The sequence below is a fragment of the Podarcis melisellensis genome (assembly GCF_964234715.1).
Source record: "Podarcis melisellensis genome assembly, chromosome: 8".
Taxonomy (NCBI): domain Eukaryota; kingdom Metazoa; phylum Chordata; class Lepidosauria; order Squamata; family Lacertidae; genus Podarcis; species Podarcis melisellensis.
The window spans coordinates 62,271,263-62,292,676 of record NC_138540.1 but is presented as its reverse complement, the minus strand read 5'-3'; the positions used below and the strand labels follow the sequence as shown (position 1 = coordinate 62,292,676).

At 41.7% G+C, this 21,414-nt stretch overlaps 1 protein-coding gene across 3 annotated transcripts in view; it reads right to left on the bottom strand.

Moving 5' to 3' along the window:
* The window catches only part of COL8A2 (collagen type VIII alpha 2 chain), a 194,666-nt gene that overhangs the window by 44,557 nt on the left and 128,695 nt on the right, over positions 1-21,414 (bottom strand). The window contains exon 1 of one of the 3 annotated variants that reach the window (XM_081921468.1): positions 985-1,112. The exons of the other annotated variants lie outside the window; for them this stretch is intronic. The gene's annotated coding sequence lies outside the window, so the exon portion shown is untranslated. Of the gene's footprint in view, positions 1-984; positions 1,113-21,414 lie in introns of those variants that run through there. 3 annotated transcript variants of the gene reach the window in all.

Below are 21,414 nucleotides of genomic sequence, written 5' to 3'. Positions count from 1 at the left end.
CACCAGCCCTTTAATTAAAAGCAATCAATCCCCCAAAGCCTGTTTGAATAAAGAAGTCTCCACCTACCAGTGGAAGAACAACAAGAGAGCCAGTCTAGCTTCTCTAAAGAGGGAATTCCAAGGTCTGGGAGTAGCCACCAAAAAGGCCCTCTCCCACGTCCCCCCAAAGCGTACCTGTGAGGATGGCAGAACCGAGAGTAGGGCCTCTACCCCAAATCTCAAACCCCAGGTAGGTTTGTGTGAGGAAATACAGTCTTCCAGATAGCTTGGACATAAGTCATGTATGTTGTCACTGCTACCCCCCACCTACCAGCTACCTCACTCTAGGATGGCCCAGGTGATGAGTATGTAGATACAAGAGCTGTTTGGCACTTGCATTTTTTTAAAAAAAAGTATGGTATACCAGGCCTGGCCAATGCAGAATATTTGGCAGCTGCAAGGTTTGATATTGCAGACCCCAGCACAGGGATGCCAACCCGGCAACCCTGGGCACTACTTGTGCCCGTAAAGCCTTTCACAGGTAACTTTCAAAAGAATATACAAAGAATTAAAAAAAAAAGGTACAACAAATCAATACAGCTACTGCTCTGGAAAGCAACTGAAAGCAATTCTTTTATGGGTTTAGTGTTTTATATACACACACATATGAGACAAGCCTACCAATTTGTTCTCAGACCGATGTGGAAAAACTTCTTTTCCTGAAGCCATACATCCAGGAAACATTTTTTTTTAAAACCAAACATTCTTTTTCATCAAATAAAAAAGTGTCCCTTCCAATTGCTCCGAAACTACATACAAAGAGGAGGGGAAAACTTTTGAAAGCCAGGAAAAATAAGAAGGAAATAAAGAGAAAGGAAGGAATTCTGATGGGATGGGAGAACAGAGTGGCTTCAGAACACAGCACCTGTGGTGTTCAGGCCCTGCTTGTGGGCTGCTCATAGGTCATTTTATGTTAAAATAATATTGCAGACAATACAGTAGTACCTTGGCTCCTGAAAGGCTTAGTTGTCGACCAAATCAGCCCCCGAACGCTGCAAACCAGGTTGTAAGTGTTCTGGTTTGCAAACGTTTTTCAGAAGCCAAATGTCCGAGGCAGCTTCTGCTTGAGTGCAGGAAGCTCCTGAAGCCAATTGGAAGCCACGCCTTGGTTTTCAAATGGATTAAGTTCGAGAACCAAGGTTCCACTGTACTAAAATAAACACTATATTAAAATATATTTAAAACTATATTAAAATAAACAGACCAATATAAAACAATCAAACCATTCTAAAGATCACATGGGGGGGGGATACATAAGTGAATCGAGTGTCCCCATTACATACTTTGGAAATAATTCATTTGCAAATGCCAAACTTGTAAGATCAATTACAACAGCAGATTTACAAAGTTGTTAACAACCTTGGAGAGAGTCAGTGAGATGATATATAAATAAAGAAAACCTGGGTATTAGGATAACATACCTCTATTTTTAAAAAAGTGAACAGAACCATTTTGCTATAGAAACCATGACACAGTTTTTACAAGCTGTGCCATCTCCCATTTTCTTAAATTTTAGTCCCCCAAAATAGGGTGCCTCTTATCAATGGGGGCATCTAATACATGGAAAAATACGGTAAGTAATGGTGAAGGCCCATACAGCTTTTGAAGCCATTTGTACAGATGCCAATAGGTCTTCCAACTGTTGGAAGGTGAAGGGTTGTCCTCTGCAGAACGTGATCTGGACAGAGGATAAATATTTTCCCTCCTACCCCTTATACCGACTATTTTTAGATGGATCACAAACCTATGGCTGGTCTATGAATGGGAGTAAAGGAAAACTACCATGAATTAGTTTCTAAACCCAGAATTCCCATACTTTAAGTGAGGATCAAGAAAGGGATTTCTTAACCCAAGGGTATATTCTTTCAAGGCAAACAGAAATGAAAAAGCCCTGATAGTGGTATAGTGTGTACATAGCTCTACTGCAAGCCAATTTATTCAACTGGTTAAAGCTTTGTTTACTAAATTTATATGAGTCTTGCTTAAAGTAGGCAACTCAGCGTGCTCCAGATAGAGCTGTGTTTTGTTAGGTTCAGGGTGATCAGTTGAATAAAGATTATTATAAAAATCAGCAAACGCTTGACAAATGTCCTCAGACTTGTAATGTAACTCCCCACTGATACTCTGAAATTGTGTGACTTGGTTCCTAGCTTGTTTCTTGCATAAAGATCTAGCAAACAGCCTAGAGTTTTATTGTTGTTTTGAATTGCAAGAAAATCTACAACAGCCAGTTCACTTCTCTTACCCGTTAATTTGTGGTATATTTTAGCACTGCCAGTTCATTTGTGTTCCCTCTCTAAGACCCCAATGCTAAACAACAGTTGCTTACAAACGGCCACCCTTATTTTCTTTAACCCAGAAGAGATTTTGACACAACTCCCTCTCAGCGTGGTTTTCATCGAATCCCACAAGAGGCTAATTTACATTTCTAGGAGGTTATTAAACTGAAAAAAAAACAATCAAGGTATTTCCCCAATTGCTCTAGCTTGCCATTGTGAGAAAGGATGTTGTACTATCAGTAGGGCTTTTCTTATGTTATTTCTGTCATAGCTAGTATTCAAGACAACTTAACAAAATACATAAAAACATGAGGATAACTCCTAAAACAGTAAAAAGGAAAGAAAAAAGGGCAGCCTGAGGCCATGAGGTTCCTTGGTTGAAATCCAAAAGTCTTTGACAGGTCCACTAAACAGCATTGCCAAAACAGGCCAAGATGATCTCTGGAGATGCTTGAGGAATTCTGGCCTTGTGAACTCTGATACACATTGACCTGATCTTCACTCAACTAAGGTTAATGTGTGGACTGCAGTTCAGTTATCCACCACACTTCTGTAATATTCTGATACAATTCACAACTAAAAGAATTGATGGAAATAAATTTACAGCGTGCTGTGTGCTGAAGAAGAATTCCATGAAAATGATGGCTCAGTGGTACTTACCACCTGTAAAATTAGCAAAGATGTATAGAACTGCTTCAAATGTTTGTTGGAAATGCAAGGAGAAAGAAGGCACATTTTACCGTGTAAGATTACAAAAGCTTTCTGGGAAATGATTTACAATGAGTCGGAGAAAATGTTTAAAGTAATGTTTACAAGGCATTTTAGGTGCAGAGAGGAGCAGAAACGACCATTTCTGTATGCAACAACAGCAGCGTGAATACTAATGGCCCAGAGATGGAAAGAAGACAAAGTACCCACCAGAGAGGAATGGCTGATGAAGATGATGGCCTACGCCAAAATGGCGAAATTGACTGGGAAAATCAAAGCCAGGAAGAGAAGAACTTTAAGAAGGAGTGAGAAAAATTTATAATGTATTTAAGAGAACACTGTAAACAACTAAAACTTTGGCAGGATTTAAGTTATGCTTGTAATGTACAAAAAACACCCACAACTATGGTAAAAATGGATTTTTTTTAAAAAAATAGAGAAAATAAGGGAAGCAGTTGAAAAAAGATTGATAATGGTAACCATGGAAGGGAGGGGGAGAGTCAAAGGATTCAAGGAATCTTAAATGACAATGTTGGTGTTTAATGTTTGAATTTAAATTTGTTATGTAAAACTTAATAAAAATATATATTAAAAATATAATTGATCAAAATATGCACGGGGGGAATACCTATTAAACAATGCACAAGATACATGGAGTTAAATGCAATTTTTTTGTATGCACATATACTTGACAGATTAATGAAAAAAAGGGCCGCCTCGTTCAGAGTTGTGGCTGAACACATAGGAAACTCTCGTGGAACAGTGTTAAGAGTGATTTGCCCATCCTTGGCAGACCCTCATTTTAATTGCTGAGGTTTGGCTTTTTAATTCAACTCTGTTAGGTGGTCCATTCTTTTTGGTAAACAGCTGTTTCAGGTTAGAAGCCTGCCTGCAAGCAAGGGAAGGTGGCTCTCCTTCCTCCTCTGAGGGCAGTTCATTTTTATAAGACTTGCTAAGTGTGAAGGCATCAGTGGAGTTTGACTTTTACATGGTGGGTTCGGGAATGTGGCTGCACCAAGCCAAGAAAGATGTCAGAGATGCATTCATGCATCCCCGTCTGCACCATCACATCTAGTACCAGTAGTAAAGTGTAAATTTTAAGGGAGGTATTTAGCACAAGGAGCATGTAAGTTTTGGGGGCTCTCCCCAGGGAATTCTGCCTGAGACCAAATCTACAAAGTTTTAAGTAACAACACAAGGATCTTGGGGTTGGGGGATGATAATACTTATTCAACATGAGAAGCTTTTACTAATGAGTTTGTTGCAGCAGGTTTTTATTTGTTATTTATGAAGTGTCACAAAATCAGTAGTAACTGTACACAAAAATAAAAGTGATGCAGACTCTTAAGTCTAAATCCGGGGTTGGACATTTTGCTACATGAGATGACAAGGTGTTGCCTCCTCCCATTCCACGTACAGAAACTTTCAGGACCCTGCACTGTACCTGAGTGCAACACAATGTCTTAGGACAGGCTCTGTGGCATCTAACTCTTTACTCTCACCCCCTACACCTGGTGCCTAAGGTAGCTGTCTTACTCTGCCTAAAGGTAGGGCCATCCCTGTCTAAATCAAAACAAAGCTACACTAGGGAGAAAAGAGAAAGTGGGGTATTCAGGGTGGAAACCAATGGAAGGAGATGTTTTAGGATTCACTTATGGAGGAAATGGTGTCAGGAAGAGAACGGTTCCAGTGGGAGGACAGATAGGATAACAGATTTCACTTGGCACCGTTAGAGCAATGGGCTTCAACCATTTCAGACCTGGGACACACCTTTAACCCAAACATTAATTTCTTATTTTTAAATATATATATATATATATATCTGTATGGTAGTAGTGCTGCTCTTGAGACCAAATGTTGATCGGGCCATCATGACCTGGTAGTGTGTCCAGACCCACTACCTGAAGACCAATACCCTGGAATGAAGATTCTGGGGAGGGATGAATAAGAGAAAACAAAAAGGGGAATGATGATGCAATGTTGAGGAGGAGAAGGTAAGAGTGAAGAGTGGATAGAAGAAATTTTGTCCAATAAATCTTCAGCAAAAGCCCATGTGGGGAAAAACAGGAGTGGGATGAAGAAGCCGGTCTAGAAAAAAAGCAAACACTTAAGAGAGATGCTTACAAAATGAGGATGCAAGGTATGACTGAGGCAGAAAGCCTGAAACAGAAAGTGGGAGAAAGAATAAGCCTGAAATTTGAGTAAGTAGGAGAATTATGAGGGCCCCTCTAGATTTACAGAGCATTCATTTTTACTTGGTTGCACAAATCTTATATGGAGGTTGGACTATAACTTTACTGAACTTTCATTCTGATTTGTTTGTGAAGCAGTCATATGGCAATAACCATTCATCCTGATTTACTTGTAGGTTGTTTACACAACTTCCCATCAATTATTCCTTCCATCTATACTTTTCACTACATTTTCCTGTACATTTTCTTTTTAAAGTGGATTTGTTTAGCTAGGGTGACAGAGTTCTTTAAACCACTTTAATTGCACAACAGAATCCCTTCCACGAGATACTGACAGTCTTTAGTATCTAATAAATTAATAAACTTTAGTTTTATTGCTATGTATGTTTTGAAGAGCAAGTAAAGGAATGGAGATAATGAACTACTGGCCAAGAACCAAGGGAGAAGGGAAGAAAGAGAGATGTGACTGAAGAATAGTAAAGTGAGATAGACAGCATTGGAGAGAATGAGGAATTCTCAAAGTCCACAGAGGAAGAAGAGAACACAGATCAGAAAGGGAAAGTGAGCAAGCAGGTATCCCAGCGGAAAATAGCACCTGCTCACTGAAGCAATACCTCCCTCCTGTGAGATACAAATCCTAGAAGAGGTAACGGTGAGGCTGGACTCACTCTTTTAATAGGTCTCTGTGCAGTGTTTTTGCTGACAGGGTTTCAGACATGTTCTTTCTTACCTGGAGACAAGATGCCAAATATTAAACCCAGGATCTCCTATAGGCACAGGAGATTCTCTACCAACCCTCTTTTCCCAGGTGCAAGATCTTGTCTGGAAATTGAACCCAAATTAGACCCAAATCACGGACCAACATACAAAACAGAACAAATAAATATTTTGAGATGAAACCATTTTGCTATAGAAAACTTTTCTTCTTCTTTTGGTATCTGATCATTTATTGCTGTTTTATTTTTTATTTTAAGTTATTGTTGCATGTCATATGCTTTCTAACATAACAAAAATATATATTAATGCAACCATGTTAAAACAGTTTAAAGAGGGAAAAGAACAAAAACTATGCTACAAAAAAAGAAAAAAATTGGGGGGGGGGCAGTAGAAGCTCATTATGAGAAGGAGGAAAGAAATTCTAGCTTTGAACTTCAAGCTCAAAGTAGCTTTTTAAAAGAAAGTATAATGTCTCGTAAAATGATATTTCAAGTTTTGGGAATGAACGGCAATTTCTGATTATTCTAAGGCACAGGAAAACTAGTTTAGCATTTCCAGTCCCTGAAGGCCAGATCTGTTAAGGGAACGAAGCAGTCTGTGAGAGTTCACAAACTTAGCTTCCTGTTGAGATCATGGCGAAAGTGTTACCTGTTTTTCTCTAGGATATTCCCCATCTGTGGGCTAAATAACCCAACCAGAAGAGACGAAGCTCTATCACTTGAATGCATTCTTGGTAAGTGTTACATATGTTTTCTTTGTAAACTAGCACTTTTCCTGGAAAAGAAGTATTTCTTTACTAATTGAGGAAATAACTTGTGCTTAGCTGAAAACCCAATTAAAAATGTTCAGATCAAAATCAATCGATACATAAGTCCACCTCTTAAGATAAAATGCCTGTGGAAAAGCCAACAGAAGTGTTATAAAAATATATAAAAGGATAAAAGCGACAGGTTTGGACAGACTGACTGCCAAATATTACAAATTAACTGCAATTTGTTTGATCCGAAAAAATAGTTATAAATTCCCAAGTTTCACTTTGCAACCAAACAAAGATTAAATAAGGAATCCTCCACCCCCACCAAACATTAAACCACTAGGTGGCAGGCTTCATTGACTAGTGGATCTGATGGTTGCATTGCAAAGAGCAAGACAGTGGGAAAGAGAATGGGATTCCCCTCTCTACAGTGGATAAATGTTAAACCTGATGCCTGTGTTGTTCAGTGCTGAGGTTTCCCCAATGCATCTCCATGGCTGCTGCTGGTCTGAGTTAATAGCTTGCCAGGTCTCTAGCAAAAGGGTGGAATTCAAGGCAGCAAATGTTGCCTGGTATTGCTCCAAAAGGTTAATTGACCATGAGAAGGAGAAAAATCAAAGGCTGGCCTGACGCTAAGCTTCCTTGAATGTCAAACTCACTTTCCACATTAGGAGAAGATAATTGATCCTGCTAAAGCTGCTCCAGCCAGCTGTAGGTGCTTGTTCTTGATGTGGCAGTGGAAGAGAAAGGGAGGCTAAATGGTTAGAGGGACTAGTTTCAGTCTGCAAAGCACTGAATAGATTGGCCCCAAAACAGAGTATGCTCTAACTGTGAGAAAATTACACATTGTGTGAAAGAGCTTAACAAATAGAACTTGATGCCACAGCATGTGGTGATGCCAGTGGCTTAGATATCTGTAAGAGGTAGCGAAGCATAGTTGTTAGAGTATCAGACTAGGACAAGAGAGACCAAGGTTCAAATCCCCACTCTGCTATGCAGCCCACTGAGTGACCTTCTGTTAGTTCACTATCTCTCAGTCTAAACCTACCTCATAGGGTTGTTATGAAGATAAGATGGGAAGGGGGAGAAGAACTTGTGCCACCTTGAATTCCTTGGAGGAGATGAATTATAAAACAAGTTTCTTGCTTTTGTAAAATAAAAACAACTGTATTTTTGTAATTAGCTGCTGGATAAAAACATGCACAAGGAATAATAATAATAATAATAATAATAATAATAATAATTTATTTATACCCGGCCCATCTGGCTGAGTTTCCCCAGCCACTCTGGGCGGCTCCCAATCAGTGTTAAAAACAGTACAGCATTACATATTAAAAACTTCCCTGAACAGGGCTGCCTTAAGATGTTTTCTGAATGTCAGGTAATTCTTTATCTCTTTGACATCTGATGGGAGGGCGTTCCACAGGGCGGGCGCCACTACCGAGAAGGCCCTCTGTCTGGTTCCCTGTAGCCTCACTTCTCGCAATGACGGAACCGCCAGAAGGCCCTCGGCACTGGATCTCAGTGTCCGGGCTGAACGATGGGGGTGGAGACGCTCCTTCAGGTATACAGGAAAACTGCTATACAATAAAAACTAGGGAACCGTAAAACAATTATAAACATTTACACTGACGTTCTATTTTTAAAACTTGTGATGTTTTATGGAAGTTTGCATTCCATATATATTTCACCATGACTTTAGTTTGGGCAGTTGTGCAAAAGTCATACCTTAATCATCCATTCATTTTGGGTGGAATTTTTGTATATTTTTTATAATCTTCTACCATTCCATCCAATTCACCCAATAATATTGGAGGGTAACTGGAACCATGCTGGGTGCAAATGAATTGCAGAATCCAAAGCTTCTGTACACCTCTGAGAGGGGCCCCAACCTGGAAATGGCCCCACTGGCTGGTGCAGGGCGGCGGTTGTGGCTCTGCTGCTCTGTCCACCAGCCCTTCCCCCCTGCCCCCCGGGCTGCTTCAAGGTCCATTTATTGTATTTTATGTGCAGGGATTTCTCTCCTGCTATTCAACTGTAAAAGGGTTTCTAGGACAGGAAACAATTAAAAGCCAACAATTTAAAACAATAGCAATTTAAAACCGCTTAAAAACTGTGGGCCATTATAAGACGTTGCGGAGAGAATTCTTATTTCATTAGGGAGATTCAAACAAATGGACCATTCTTACACTGAGCTAGATATTAACCATAAGGAAAACAAAGTATCTTTTAAGTTTAAGGACAAATGGAACTTTTGATTTCAAAAAGCTGCTATAGTTGCCCCTTACAGCAGGTATGAAGGGTTAAAACCCATTCTCCTATATCATAGTCCCGTTCTGCATCACACACCCACACACCCACACACCAATGCTATTTAATATAATGAACCTGGAGGTAGATACCGTGTGATATGCAGCAATGAGGGTTGATCGTCCATCAGCTTCTTAAAATGGGTGGGACAGATTTTGGCCATATCCACACAGTTTGGGTGGTCTGCTATGGAAGCTGAGACTTCTGAACCCAATGCATTATTTTAACCATATCTCTTTCTTTAGGCCATGTGTTGATTAATTTCATTTGTGGTTATAGAAAGGGTCATTTTTATGATGCACGGTGGGCTTTATGATATTTTCTAATTTTATTATGTTTCCTGGAATTATGTATAATTATATAGCATAAAATATGAAGCCAATTCTGCATTATTGGGGAGGCAGCATATAAATTTAATCAGTCCATGTGGACATTGAGGATTCTATTTTCTTATTAAGCTTAAAGAAAATGCATACATACCCCGAGTGTCATTCTTTGAAAAGTGGTATGTGGTGCCCAGTTTCCCCAAAACATATTGGCAGAGCAGCAGGGACAACCAGGGTTCAGCAACTGGGCAAACACTCTCTAACATTTGACCATTTAAAATGTTTGCACAATGTATTCTCCACAACAGCACAACCGTCTCCCAAATCACTTTAAAATTTGGATTAAAAAAATATCCAAGTTATAATAACACTTTGAATTCAGTCCTGAAATACTAACAATTTCAAGAAGTCTTGAGTTTAATGCACACTTAGAAATTACTGTGGTCTTTTGCCCTCTTCCACCTCTACATGTCAAATCGGGGCTGGCTTCTGTATTGTATGGGCCTTATGCATGGCATCTCACCTGGCAAGCCTGTGAACCCACAACCTACAGATTGCCCTGGGCGTCAGGCAGCCCCAGCAATCACTTGCCACCTAATCCCTCTATCCTATATAAGACTTAGCTTTGGGTGCAGAAGAGGGACCTTCGCACACACAGCTGGGAAGGAGAAGAGGGAAGAGGTGATGGCAGCATTGCTGATGGAGGAAGTGGGGTTGTAGTTGAGGAGAGGGGCAGAAGCAAGAGAGCAATGTTGGACCATTAGCAGCTACCTGACTCTGCAGCCTGATACTACTGGGGTGTGTCCAGGACAAACGTGCTCTATCTCTACTGCTGGAGGCAGTATGACTCTTGATTACATTTTGAAATGCACCCCTACCCACGAAATCATCCAAAGCCATAATGGAGACAGACAGTCATTTGCCAGGAAGAGGTACAAGAAAATCTTGACTGTCCCCAGCAAAGAGGAGATCACTGGCACATATGCAAAGACAGATAGCCATCGGGAATTACACATAAGGTAGGAAGTTGGGCATTATACAGCAACACATTGGAAAACTTACAAACCAGACTGAAAACACTATTACTTGGAAGTAAGTCCCACTGACTTCAATGGGATTGAAGCACGTCTGACCTGAATATATATACTTTTTAAAAATCAATTAACCACAGCACTCGGGAATACTGAAGTGTAGGCCATTTACAATTGTCTCTCCTGGACTCTGTTGCCTGAGCTTTCCCCAATGGGATCCTAGCCCCTGGCTTACACCCAGCTTGCTAGAGGTGGCATTGCAAACTCAGCTATTTATGGCAATGCACAGTGCAGTCTGCCGACAGCAGGCCTATTTACTAACCACAACAATTCAGTACATCTCCCTTGGCCGGCTCAGCGTCTCAGACCTTGAGGTTTGGGTCTGAATGGCATGTTATAAGAGCATGGATTGACGCTGTCACTTGGATCCTGGTCTTAATCAGCCAATGGGCCAAAATGATTTTTATTTTTTTTAAATGAAACAAGGTCACTTTAGCTAACAGCATCATTACTTCCATTTGTAGGAAAACAGAGAAGGGGACAGCTCTGCTTTAGGAGGCTACAGAGTGTAGGGACCTTGGAAAATAGGAACATGCCTTATATCATTGGTCCATTTATATAGTTCAGTCATGCCTACACTGACTGGCAGCTGCTCTTCAGAATTCCAGACAGGAATGTTCCCAAGCCTACCTGGAGATGTCAGGGATACCACTAAGCTACAGACCCTCACTTGCCTGATTGTGGAAGAGACAGAAACTTGAGTTTATCTGTGGAATGTAATTACTGCCTGGTTAATTTATTACAATATTTTTCTGCCGCCTTTCATTGCATAGTGGCCTACTTTGCAGTGGACAGTCATTTATTTCAAGGGCTGTCAGAAAATAATAACAGAATCATAGAGTTGTAGAGTTGGAAGGGACCCCAAGGTTCATCTAGTCCAACCCCCTGGACTGCAGGAATATGAAGCTGGCCCATTTGGGAATTAAACCTGCGACCTTGGCGTTATCAGCACCACGCTCTAACCAAACGAGCTACAAAAGTTAACAGTTCTCTGTTTAAAGGATCCTACCAGGATTCAGTTTGTTGGTCCTCATCCAGCCCACTACAGTGGTACCTCGGGTTAAGAACTTAATTCGTTCTGGAGGTCTGTTCTTAACCTGAAACTGTTCTTAACCTGAAGCACCACTTTAGCTAATGGGGCCTCCTGCTGCTGCTGCACGATTTCTGTTCTTATCCTGAAGCAAAGTTCTTAACCCGAGGTAATATTTCTAGGTTAGCGGAGTCTGTAACCTGAAGCGTATGTAACCTGAAGCGTATGTAACCTGAAGCGTATGTAACCCAAGGTACCACTGTACTGCATTCTGGCACTGTTTCAAGACATTCACAGCTTCTCTCTTGATTCCGATATAACAAAGAAATATCCAGAATCTACTAATGACTGCTTCCAGTGCCTTCACATAGATAGTGAACAGTGCTGGGAATAAAATTGTGCCTTGCAGCATCCCACAGTACAACTGCAATGGGACAGATATACAACCCCCCAACGTTATTCTCTGAACCAGGCCTTCTAGGTAGGAGCGTTAACACTGCAACAGAGTGCCACCAACTTCCAACTCACAATCTATATTATAAAGAGGAAAGTCCTATATTATTTTGTTCCAAGGTTCCAATTCTAAGTTATTAATACTAGGTGCAGTGACAAATGTGGAAAACATTCTTGAATTTGGTGGAGCTTTAACAGCAGGGCAAGATCTGAAAGTTAGCAGAGATAGACAAAACATACAAGTTTTGTTCGCAGCCGCAGGTGACAATGCAACAAAGACTTGCATGCTAAGGACTGTTTTCCTAGCCTGTTCCAAACCCACAAGTTGAAGCAACAAGAGCAGCACAATGGTTTCAGTCAAGGAATGGCTGGACAGTTGTGGTTTGGCCTCCCTTCTGTCTTTTCCAGGTGCATTTTCCAGCACTCTTTGATACAGTATATTTTATAAATAAACATAATTGTGTTTATCCCCGGACCTCATTAGGATGCACTGTCTGTGTTTCTGGGCCAGGGACAATGTTTTTGGAGTGGGTGTTAAGGACACATTCTTTCAAACATTATGCTTGGGACGTGCAGCTAAACTGTTTGCAGATTCCAGACTGAAAACGGAGGAGCTACAATAGCAAGGAAGAAGCGGAACAAAATGCTGGGTTGGATTGGACCTCAGCCACAAGGGCTCAGATTAAAAAGGAGTTAGAAATATCTCAAAACAAGGTTTTATTTGGCTGAAAGCCACCTAGGAAAACACCCCACGGGTTAGCTGAGTTGGAGTTACTGTGGCATTCAAGGTGTAACCACAGTGTGAGAGAGAGATGGAGGTTACATTCCATACTTCTGTGTTTAACCTGCTACAGCGTACCTTTCGGAAGACGGTTATGAAAACACCTGGTTCTGTGGGACAGAGCAAAAAATTACATTCATTCCTATGGGGGGGGTACAGCCTAAACCAGCCCCCATCAACCTAGTGCCCCCAGCTGTCTGGATCTGATGGGAGTTGTAGTCCGTAAAACATCGGGAGGACACCAGGTTGGTGAAGGCTAGCATACACTTTGAGATTTGGATAAATCTCTAGTTAGTCCAGCTTTATCTCCAACAACCAAACTAAGGTGGGCACATTATACCTATCCCATGTTGCTGCAGTGGAGACCACCACCCCTTCCATACACCTGCTACTGTAATTATGGATGCTTTGCTAGTAATGACAACAACTTAACATTTACACGGCCTAGCTCAAAATGTGCAAAACACTCCACATACTAATAATTGCTACAGCAGTCCTGAGATGTAAGGTCAGTGCAGAAAAGTGGTTACAATGTCAGACTGGGGCTGCGGAGACCTGTATTTAAATCCCCACTCAATTATGAAGCTTGATGGGTTCAACTCTCAGCTGAAACTACATCACAGGGTGAGGATAAAATGGGGAGAGGAATGTAGGCCAGCACACCTAATGGAGCAAGTTATGCATTTCCAAAAAAAAAGAAGACAAACTGTTGATGAGCAACTTCAAAGCTCCCGCTCACACTTTTTATAGTTCCTTTTCTTTAAACCAGACTTGGACAGGGCAGCCTTCAAATAGAGGACCGTCTTATGACACATGGCCACCCTAGTGATACCCAAAACTGCTGCCTAAGGCAACTGTCTCATTCCGCCTAACAATAGAGCCCTCTAAGAGGGAAGTCTTATACTTTTCTCACTGAAACTTTTTTTTAAAAAAATAGTAATTAAAAAGCAAATTTTCTTCCAGTGGATATTGCTTCTCCTCATGGAGCCCCACTGAAGAAAAACAGCTTTCAAACGTAGACAAGGAAAGGGTTTCGCTGTCATATCCCCTCCCCTCTGTTGTCCATATTGTGCTTTTAAACACCTGAGCCCTCACCCTGCTTATAGGGATTCTGCAGTGACCTGAGACAGATGGTTCTAGGGCCACTGCATCTGCCTTGGCCCTTAAGTTGCTATGCTACAGCTCTGCAGCATACAATTCATTTTATTTTAAGTCAACATTGCACTAGGCAACATACAAAACAACCGAATGCCACAATCTTCGCCCACAGAACTGATAATTTCTGGTAGATGGAGCATGCAACAATCTTCTTCAGATCAAGTTGCCATATGACTCCTGACCAGCAATTCCAAACAATATGAGTAACCCATGACCAATCTTGCAGGAATGAACATTATATATTCCTTCAAAACCACAAGCATTTGAGAGTTGGTTCTTTTTTGCTATTTCCACGCAAGTCACTTAAAAGCACTTAGGAACATGCCTCATGCTATTTGTGCTTTGTGTGAACCATGTTAAGGCTGGATAGAATCAAGAAAGTGAAATAAAAGTTCCCACCCATGTAGGTTATACATTCACGTTATGCACTAATTTAGGGAAAGCCAACTGAAACCTCCTATGTGAAAACACTCTTAGAGGAGCTTTAGAAGAACAAACAACTTCTGTTCCCCCCATCACAATACTTTCCTTCTTAGCAAGTTTTCTCATAAGTCAGCCAGCCAGCCAGTTTCCATGGGAGGCAGAGACAGCAGGTTGCAGCCAATGCTAGACCTACTAAGAGTAAATCCAAGGACATTAAGAAACATTATTAACTTAAGTCCATTAATTTTAATGGGTCTACTCTGAGTAGCACTTAGCATAGTACAACCCAGAGACTGACTACAAAGGATGAACGCATGAACCCTGCTGGATCAGGCCAAAGATCCATCTAGTCCTGTTCTCACAGTGGCAAAGCAGATACCCACGAACCTGAGTACAACAACCTTGAGTCACCCCATTTGTAGGTCCCAACAATTGGTATACAGAGACACACTGCTTCTGGCAGGGGGATGTAGCACATAACCATAAGGACTAGTAGCAACTGAGTAACAATCCTCCATGAAATTGTTTATTCCCCTTTTAAAGACATCAAAGTTGGTGGCCATCCCTACATCTTCTAGTAACTAATTCCAACTATATGTGAAGAAATACTTCCTTTTGTCTGTCCTGAATCTTCTAACATTCAGCTTCATTGCCTTCTAGTATAAAGAGAGAGGACGATGGAAGGGGAGTGGGAGAGTGAGAGGAGTGTTTAGTTCAGTCTTTAGCTTTGATTATTATAGTTCCATAAGAACTACACAAAGGTTATGAACAGATAACATCTTTAATTGTGCTTGATTGTCATAATAGTGACAAACAACAAGGACATATGGCATGTTAGGGACTAACAACTTTATTATGGCTTTAGTAGACTAAAATCCCATTTCATCACATGCATGTTTTATCCTTGGGTGGGGAAAATGAAAACAGTGGGGTCAGAAAGACTATGAAAATTCTGTTTGAAAAAATGCAATTTTGTACTATGGAAAAGCGCAAAAGAAGTTATTGACAGTTCTATTTCTGTTGGGAATTTCCATGCTCAGTTTTCTTTTAAGTGGTTAAGGACATAGCTTAAACCAATACTTGGACCAAATATTGTAGACAGAGAACTCCTAGTGGAAAGGAAAGGATTTTCCACTACCTAAGATAAATAGAAATAAAACTACTTTGGAAGGCAGAAAAACAAGCTACAGAGGGAATAGCATATTGCATAAATTCAATTTTTGAGAATTTTAGTGAGAATTTTCCTTCCAAGGTTTGCTTCAGGATTGTTCCAATCACCCCTGCTCCTAAAAAATAAAGTTGTGTTTGTGTGCCTAGCTAACATACTATCTGGTGATATCGCTGCAATATTGTATTCTGAAAAGCAGCAAGCTTCTTTTATGTTACAGCAGAGGAGAATGTTCGCGCTGTTTCTTCCCCATGTGTTTCTAGTGCATGTCAGGTCATACATTAAAAGGAAATGGTTTTCACTGTAGTGGTGAGTAAGCGTGGGTGAACAGGAGACACTGGAATGGTTTTAATTTCTTTACAGACTGACTTTCATGTTCTTGGTAGTTGCTAAGCACAACTTGCTCCAGCATATTCCCTTCCTCCATGGCTCTACAATATAAATGCATTCATTACTATCAACTGGTTTTATTATCTGGGCAAAGCTATAAAGACCTCCCCCAATACCACCATCCCTTTAGAGTTTGCAAGCTGCATAGGTTGTGGTTAATAATGCAAGGCCATCAATAATGGCATCTGTGAGCCATCTGTCTGCTTAAAGCAACTCCAACTTTGCTCTTTAGAGGGGGAGGAAATAGGAAGAAAAAGTTTATTTATACTTAGAGCCTTGGACAATGGCAAAATGTCTTCCGAGCCATGTGCTGGATAGCTTTGGCTTCACTGCTAGTTTGGAGTCGCCATCCACACATACCCATGAATACAGGAGCCCCCACTTTTCCCCACTTCTGCTGTCAAATAAATGAAGCATTGCATCAATCAGTACATAAACCCTATGCAACGGGAATGGCCCCATGCTCTGTCCTTAGACCTTTATACCATCTGGCTTCCACAGTGATGGTGGGGTTCAGATAACCATTGCTGCATTGAAAGGAACAGTGCTATGCTTCATGGACAGTCTAAAAGGCAGGTCTGTGTGCGCTCTGTGCTTAAATATATATATATTACAATTCTGCACCAAGAAAAATATGGATTTTGCCAGCTGTATAAATTATACAAATTGAGAAAAATCTGTACAATTTATTCTGGTTGTGCTTGTCATGGGGAGGGTCAAGAAGTTATTCAAGGCAATGAAGCCCCACCCCAATCACTGGAAGGTCTTATTCGTCCACTCTTCTGACTTCTATTTTAGTAGGCACTGCCTGTACCCTTTCCAGGATATCTTTGCTGCCATAGGACTAGAAACACACACAGAGAAGAAAACAAAACAAAGCTGAGATTCTTAAGAATTCTACACCCAATGCTGCTGCCCCTCAAAAATGCAGCATACAAAAAGCTCTGGCTTGAAAATAAAGAAGTAAAACCCAGAATAGCTTTGTATGGGTAATCAGCAGGCAAAGTTCATACCAAAAATCGTGACAGCAAGAAATGGCAATGCATCCCAATAAAGCAAATAATACAGTCTATGTTGGTCACATGTATAAGCTGCTGGATGCTGCCCAGCAAAGTGCATTCCATTACACGTTTCAGTTCCTGCTGATAAAGGAGCTTACAGATGAATTACTCATCTCTAGTTATTTGAGATCCATTATCGCTACTAGCAGGGACACAGGTGGCGCTGTGGGTTAAAGCCTCAGCGCCTAGGACTTGCTGATCGAAAGGTCAGCGGTTCGAATCCCTGCTGCGGGGTGCGCTCCCGCTGCTCGGTCCCAGCGCCTGCCAACCTAGCAGTTCGAAAGCACCTCCGGGTGCAAGTAGATAAATAGGGACCACTTACCAGCGGGAAGGTAAACGGCGTTTCCGTGTGCAGCTCTGGCTCGCCAGAGCAGCGATGTCACGCTGGCCACGTGACCTGGAAGTGTCTTCGGACAGCGCTGGCCCCTGGCCTCTTAAGTGAGATGGGCGCACAACCCCAGAGTCTGTCAAGACTGGCCCGTATGGGCAGGGGTACCTTTACCTTTACCTATCGCTACTAGCACTGAGTAATTCATCTGCAAGAACTATTAAAGTTATCCTTCATTAGCAATCTGTGGTTTTTTTCCTATTGTTGGTTTGATCACACTATTTTATCTTTTGCTATGGCTGGAACCCTTTATTCTCTCTCCCCCTCCCCCCTCTCTCTCTATACTGTATATATATATTCCCTAATGGGCATTTAAGCAAAGGTTAAGTTTAAAACAGGAACAAGCAGATCTGAAAACTATTATCTTCCCAGAATTAAAACAAATACTGTGGCATTTTAAAGAGTAACAAATTTATTGTCTTTAAGGTACTACAATATTTCTTTTGCCTCTTGCTGTAACAGGTACCACAGCATTGCTTCCCATCAGTGGTGTAGTGGAAAGAAACCCAAGGGTGCCTATCTCTGGGATATTCTTTCAGAACAGGAAGGAGTGTTGATGTCATCTGATGGAGCAACAGTGCAACTGACAGTCTCTCTGGCAAGTGAATGAGGCTTTGAGAATTTTTTGAGAATTAATCAAGCAGAGGTTGGATACGTCTTTCCTTTTCTTTGATGCAGTTCCTACTTCATACAAGGAGTTAAAAGGTAACACTTCTCTGAAAGATTGTATGCATTTCTAATTAAGAGCTAAAAATTGCATTTAAGGTAATGGAAGATATTTTGCTAAAGTACACTGTGTTTTACGGTTTGAACCCAAAAGTCAGAAGTAAGCACCACTGAGCAGAGGTGGAGTGTATGTTACTGCTACCTGGGCCGTGTGCACAGGAAGCCTGCTGCAGCCGCACCAGCCCAGCCCTCGCCGCTGCTTCAAAGTCACAGCGAAACTTGTTTTTTCTTCTCTTGACAAGGCTTGGGATATTTCTCCAGGCCATAAACCAAATTCACCTAAACAGTTTTGCTCACTTCATGTAGGGGTTTCTTTGCCACTCAGAGCATATGCAGCACTAGTAAAGGTAAAGGGACCCCTGACCATTAAGTCCAGTCGTGACCGACTATGGGGTTGCAGCCCTCATCTCGCTTTATTGGCTGAAGGAGCCGGCATACAGCTTCCAGGTCATGTGGCCAGCATGACTAAGGCGCTTCTGGCGAACCAGAGCAGTGCACGGAAACGCCGTTTACCTTCCCGCCAGAGCGGTACCTATTTATCTACTTGCACTTTGACGTGCTTTTGAACTGCTAGGTTGGCAGGAGATATACAGCACTAGTGAAAGGCAAATAGCCACAGCAGCACAGCTGGACCAACAGCCTGCACTCATATTATCTCTGGGGGATAATATCAAGTTAAGGATATGCTGAATCCCACCAAGAACTAGACTTGCCAAAATTTTTGCTTCCTTCAAAATTCCGAAAATGCTTCACCCATGCCAGGACCCCTGACTGCATCATGAATTTTTGCTCTGGGTGAAATCAGGGGGCAATGTCATCTAATCTTAAAACTAAAAAGCAGGGGAGGTGGATGTGTGGCAAAACAGACACCCTAACTTTTACAACCCCAGATTCAGGTAGGTAGCCATATTGGTCTGACACAGTTGAAATATATATATAAAATTGTCCAGTAGCACCTAAGAGACCAACTAAGTTTGTTCTTGGTATAAGCCAGGCTTCCTCAACCTTGAACTTCAAGATGTTTTTGGCCTACAACTCCCATGATCCCTAGCTAGCAGGACCAGTGGTCAGAGATGATGGAAATTGTAGTCTCAAAACATCTGGAGGGCTGAGGTTGAGGAAGTCTGGTAGAAGCTTTCGTGTGCATGCACACTTCTTCAGATACACACAACCCCATTTGATCTTTGCATCCTGCAGCCATGTAGACGCAGAAATAGTTTCATGTAAGAATGGAGAGTCTCCAGCCAATGATTCAGTGTTCCTTTAGTTAGGTCTAAATCGCTCCTCCCTCCCAACGTTCTTCGGTGTCTGCCATGTCTAAAAACATAAATATATTCATGAGCTCCATCTCTGGAAAAGGTACTCTAGTTCGGAAAATAAATTCCATATGAAATTTGCTGTGGTACAATGGAGCTTGGCATCTGATGCCATAAGGAAGCTTTTCTTCTCAGCTGCCCCCCGCCCCCACCAAAGCCGTTGCCAATGTTCCCTCCAGCTTCAACACATGCCTGGACCCAGCTGTAGAGAACACGGAGGGAAGTTAACTCTCTGTAATGCCCAGGGTTTTTTTCCCATAGGCAGTCCAGGGGATTAAACTGTGAAGCAACGAATGTGCAAAAGAGAGAAAGTTCATTTTGTATCTTCAACTTTAAATATGTAGAGTCGCAAAATTGTGTTTCAAGGCAGATGAGGTGAAAAATAATGTGCTTCCTCTGAGAACAATCTCTCACCACTTCTTGCTAAAAAGTCATGGATCTCTGTACCCAAAAGTGCCACCACACAAAACCACTTTCTCTCTCCTCTGACACCCCCTCAAAGGAGAAGGGGAAACACACACATAGCTCCTTTTGCTGAAGCTGGGGGAGGTGGCAGCAGGGGGCAACGATGAGAGAAAAAGAAACTTGTTTATGCTTCTTTTAATATCTCCCTTCTGTTTTACATTTACAGTCTTTTCAAAAGATACGGCACAGGCTTTGCCAAGATTCCTAAAGAGATATCCTGAGAAATGTAGACCGGTTTCCCAACCAAAATTCAAAGAAAACAAATGTCAGGCCAGCAATTGATATGAAATAGTTTAAAAATGAGAAAAAGCTGCCTCTGAGCTAGGTTTACATTAAACTACATTTCTGCAACAAGAGGGAGGGGAGACTCAAAAGAATTTCTCTCAGCCAGGGAAGAAAGAGAACCTGGGCAGGGTGGAAAAGGCTTATGTTACCTGCTGCCAATGAGGTGTCCAAAAACTGCTTGGTGAGCGGGGTGCCGGGAGAGTAGAAGCCTTGTTACTTTCTGCTACAATAAACCTGGACATAATTGGAGGTGGGGAAGTGCTGAAAAGATAACCTTTTGAATCTGAGCCAGTCCCATACAGAAGTACGAAACTATTTACCAGCCTATAATAAATTTTAACAGCCTGCCTGCTTGCTTTTACTTGCTTGGCACAATGAAAAATATTACTGGGTAATAGCTGATCTGGAAATTTTCTGGAACTGACTCCAGCACATAAATGGCCAACAAGCAGAGGTGCCAACTTGAGTAAAATATTTGGGGACGGGGAGGCAGGTAAGCCCTGTCCTACAGAATCGATCACAAGATGTGGCACCCCCCTAATATGAATGTCAATGTCCATCAACTTTGGGTGCCCCCAGAGTTTTATGGGGGGCAGTGAAGGGACCTTAGGGTGCTAGGGTGGGCTGGGCGTAAGATAAGCCAGGGGTGTGGAATCTGTGGCCCTACATAAAGTTGTTGAATTCCAATTTCCATCAGCCCCAGCCAGCATTCAGGAATGATGGGAGTTGTAGTAAGGTAACAGCTGGAAGGCCACAGGTTTCCCACCTTTTGATAAAGCACCTCATGGCAGAGAACAGACAGTGAAGCAAACTAATTCAGGAGAGTTCCTGAGGGTAGATGGTCAGTTTGGAGTTCACAAAGTTCTTATCAGTCAAAGGCTTGCAACATGGATGAGTAACCTATGATCCTCCAGGTGTTATGGAGCTCCTACTCCCATCCGTCCCAGACAACATGGCCAATGGTCAGGGATGATGGGAGTTGCAGTCTAGCATCAGGTAGCCATCCCTGGCTTACAGAGAAGATGTTCTGCAATATCAAGACTGTTGGTCCAGAAAGTTCAGGTCTTCTTTTTTAAAAAAAAAACACTTACTTTAATCATCAACAACTTTAAAACCTCCATAAAGTATCTGCATGTTTAAGGAGGAAAAGGAAAAGCTGGTAGATTGAAGAAGGTCAAGTGACAGAAGAAGTCTGCAGCAGAGCTTTAGCAGAAACCAGGACTGAGGATAAAGTGTTGTCCAATGGATCCCAGGTGGCTGGTGGTTCCATATTCATATTCCCAAAATACAACGCCTCAGAATTTCCATTGTTTATATAGCAGCATTCCATATTTATATAGCAGCTGCCATTCTT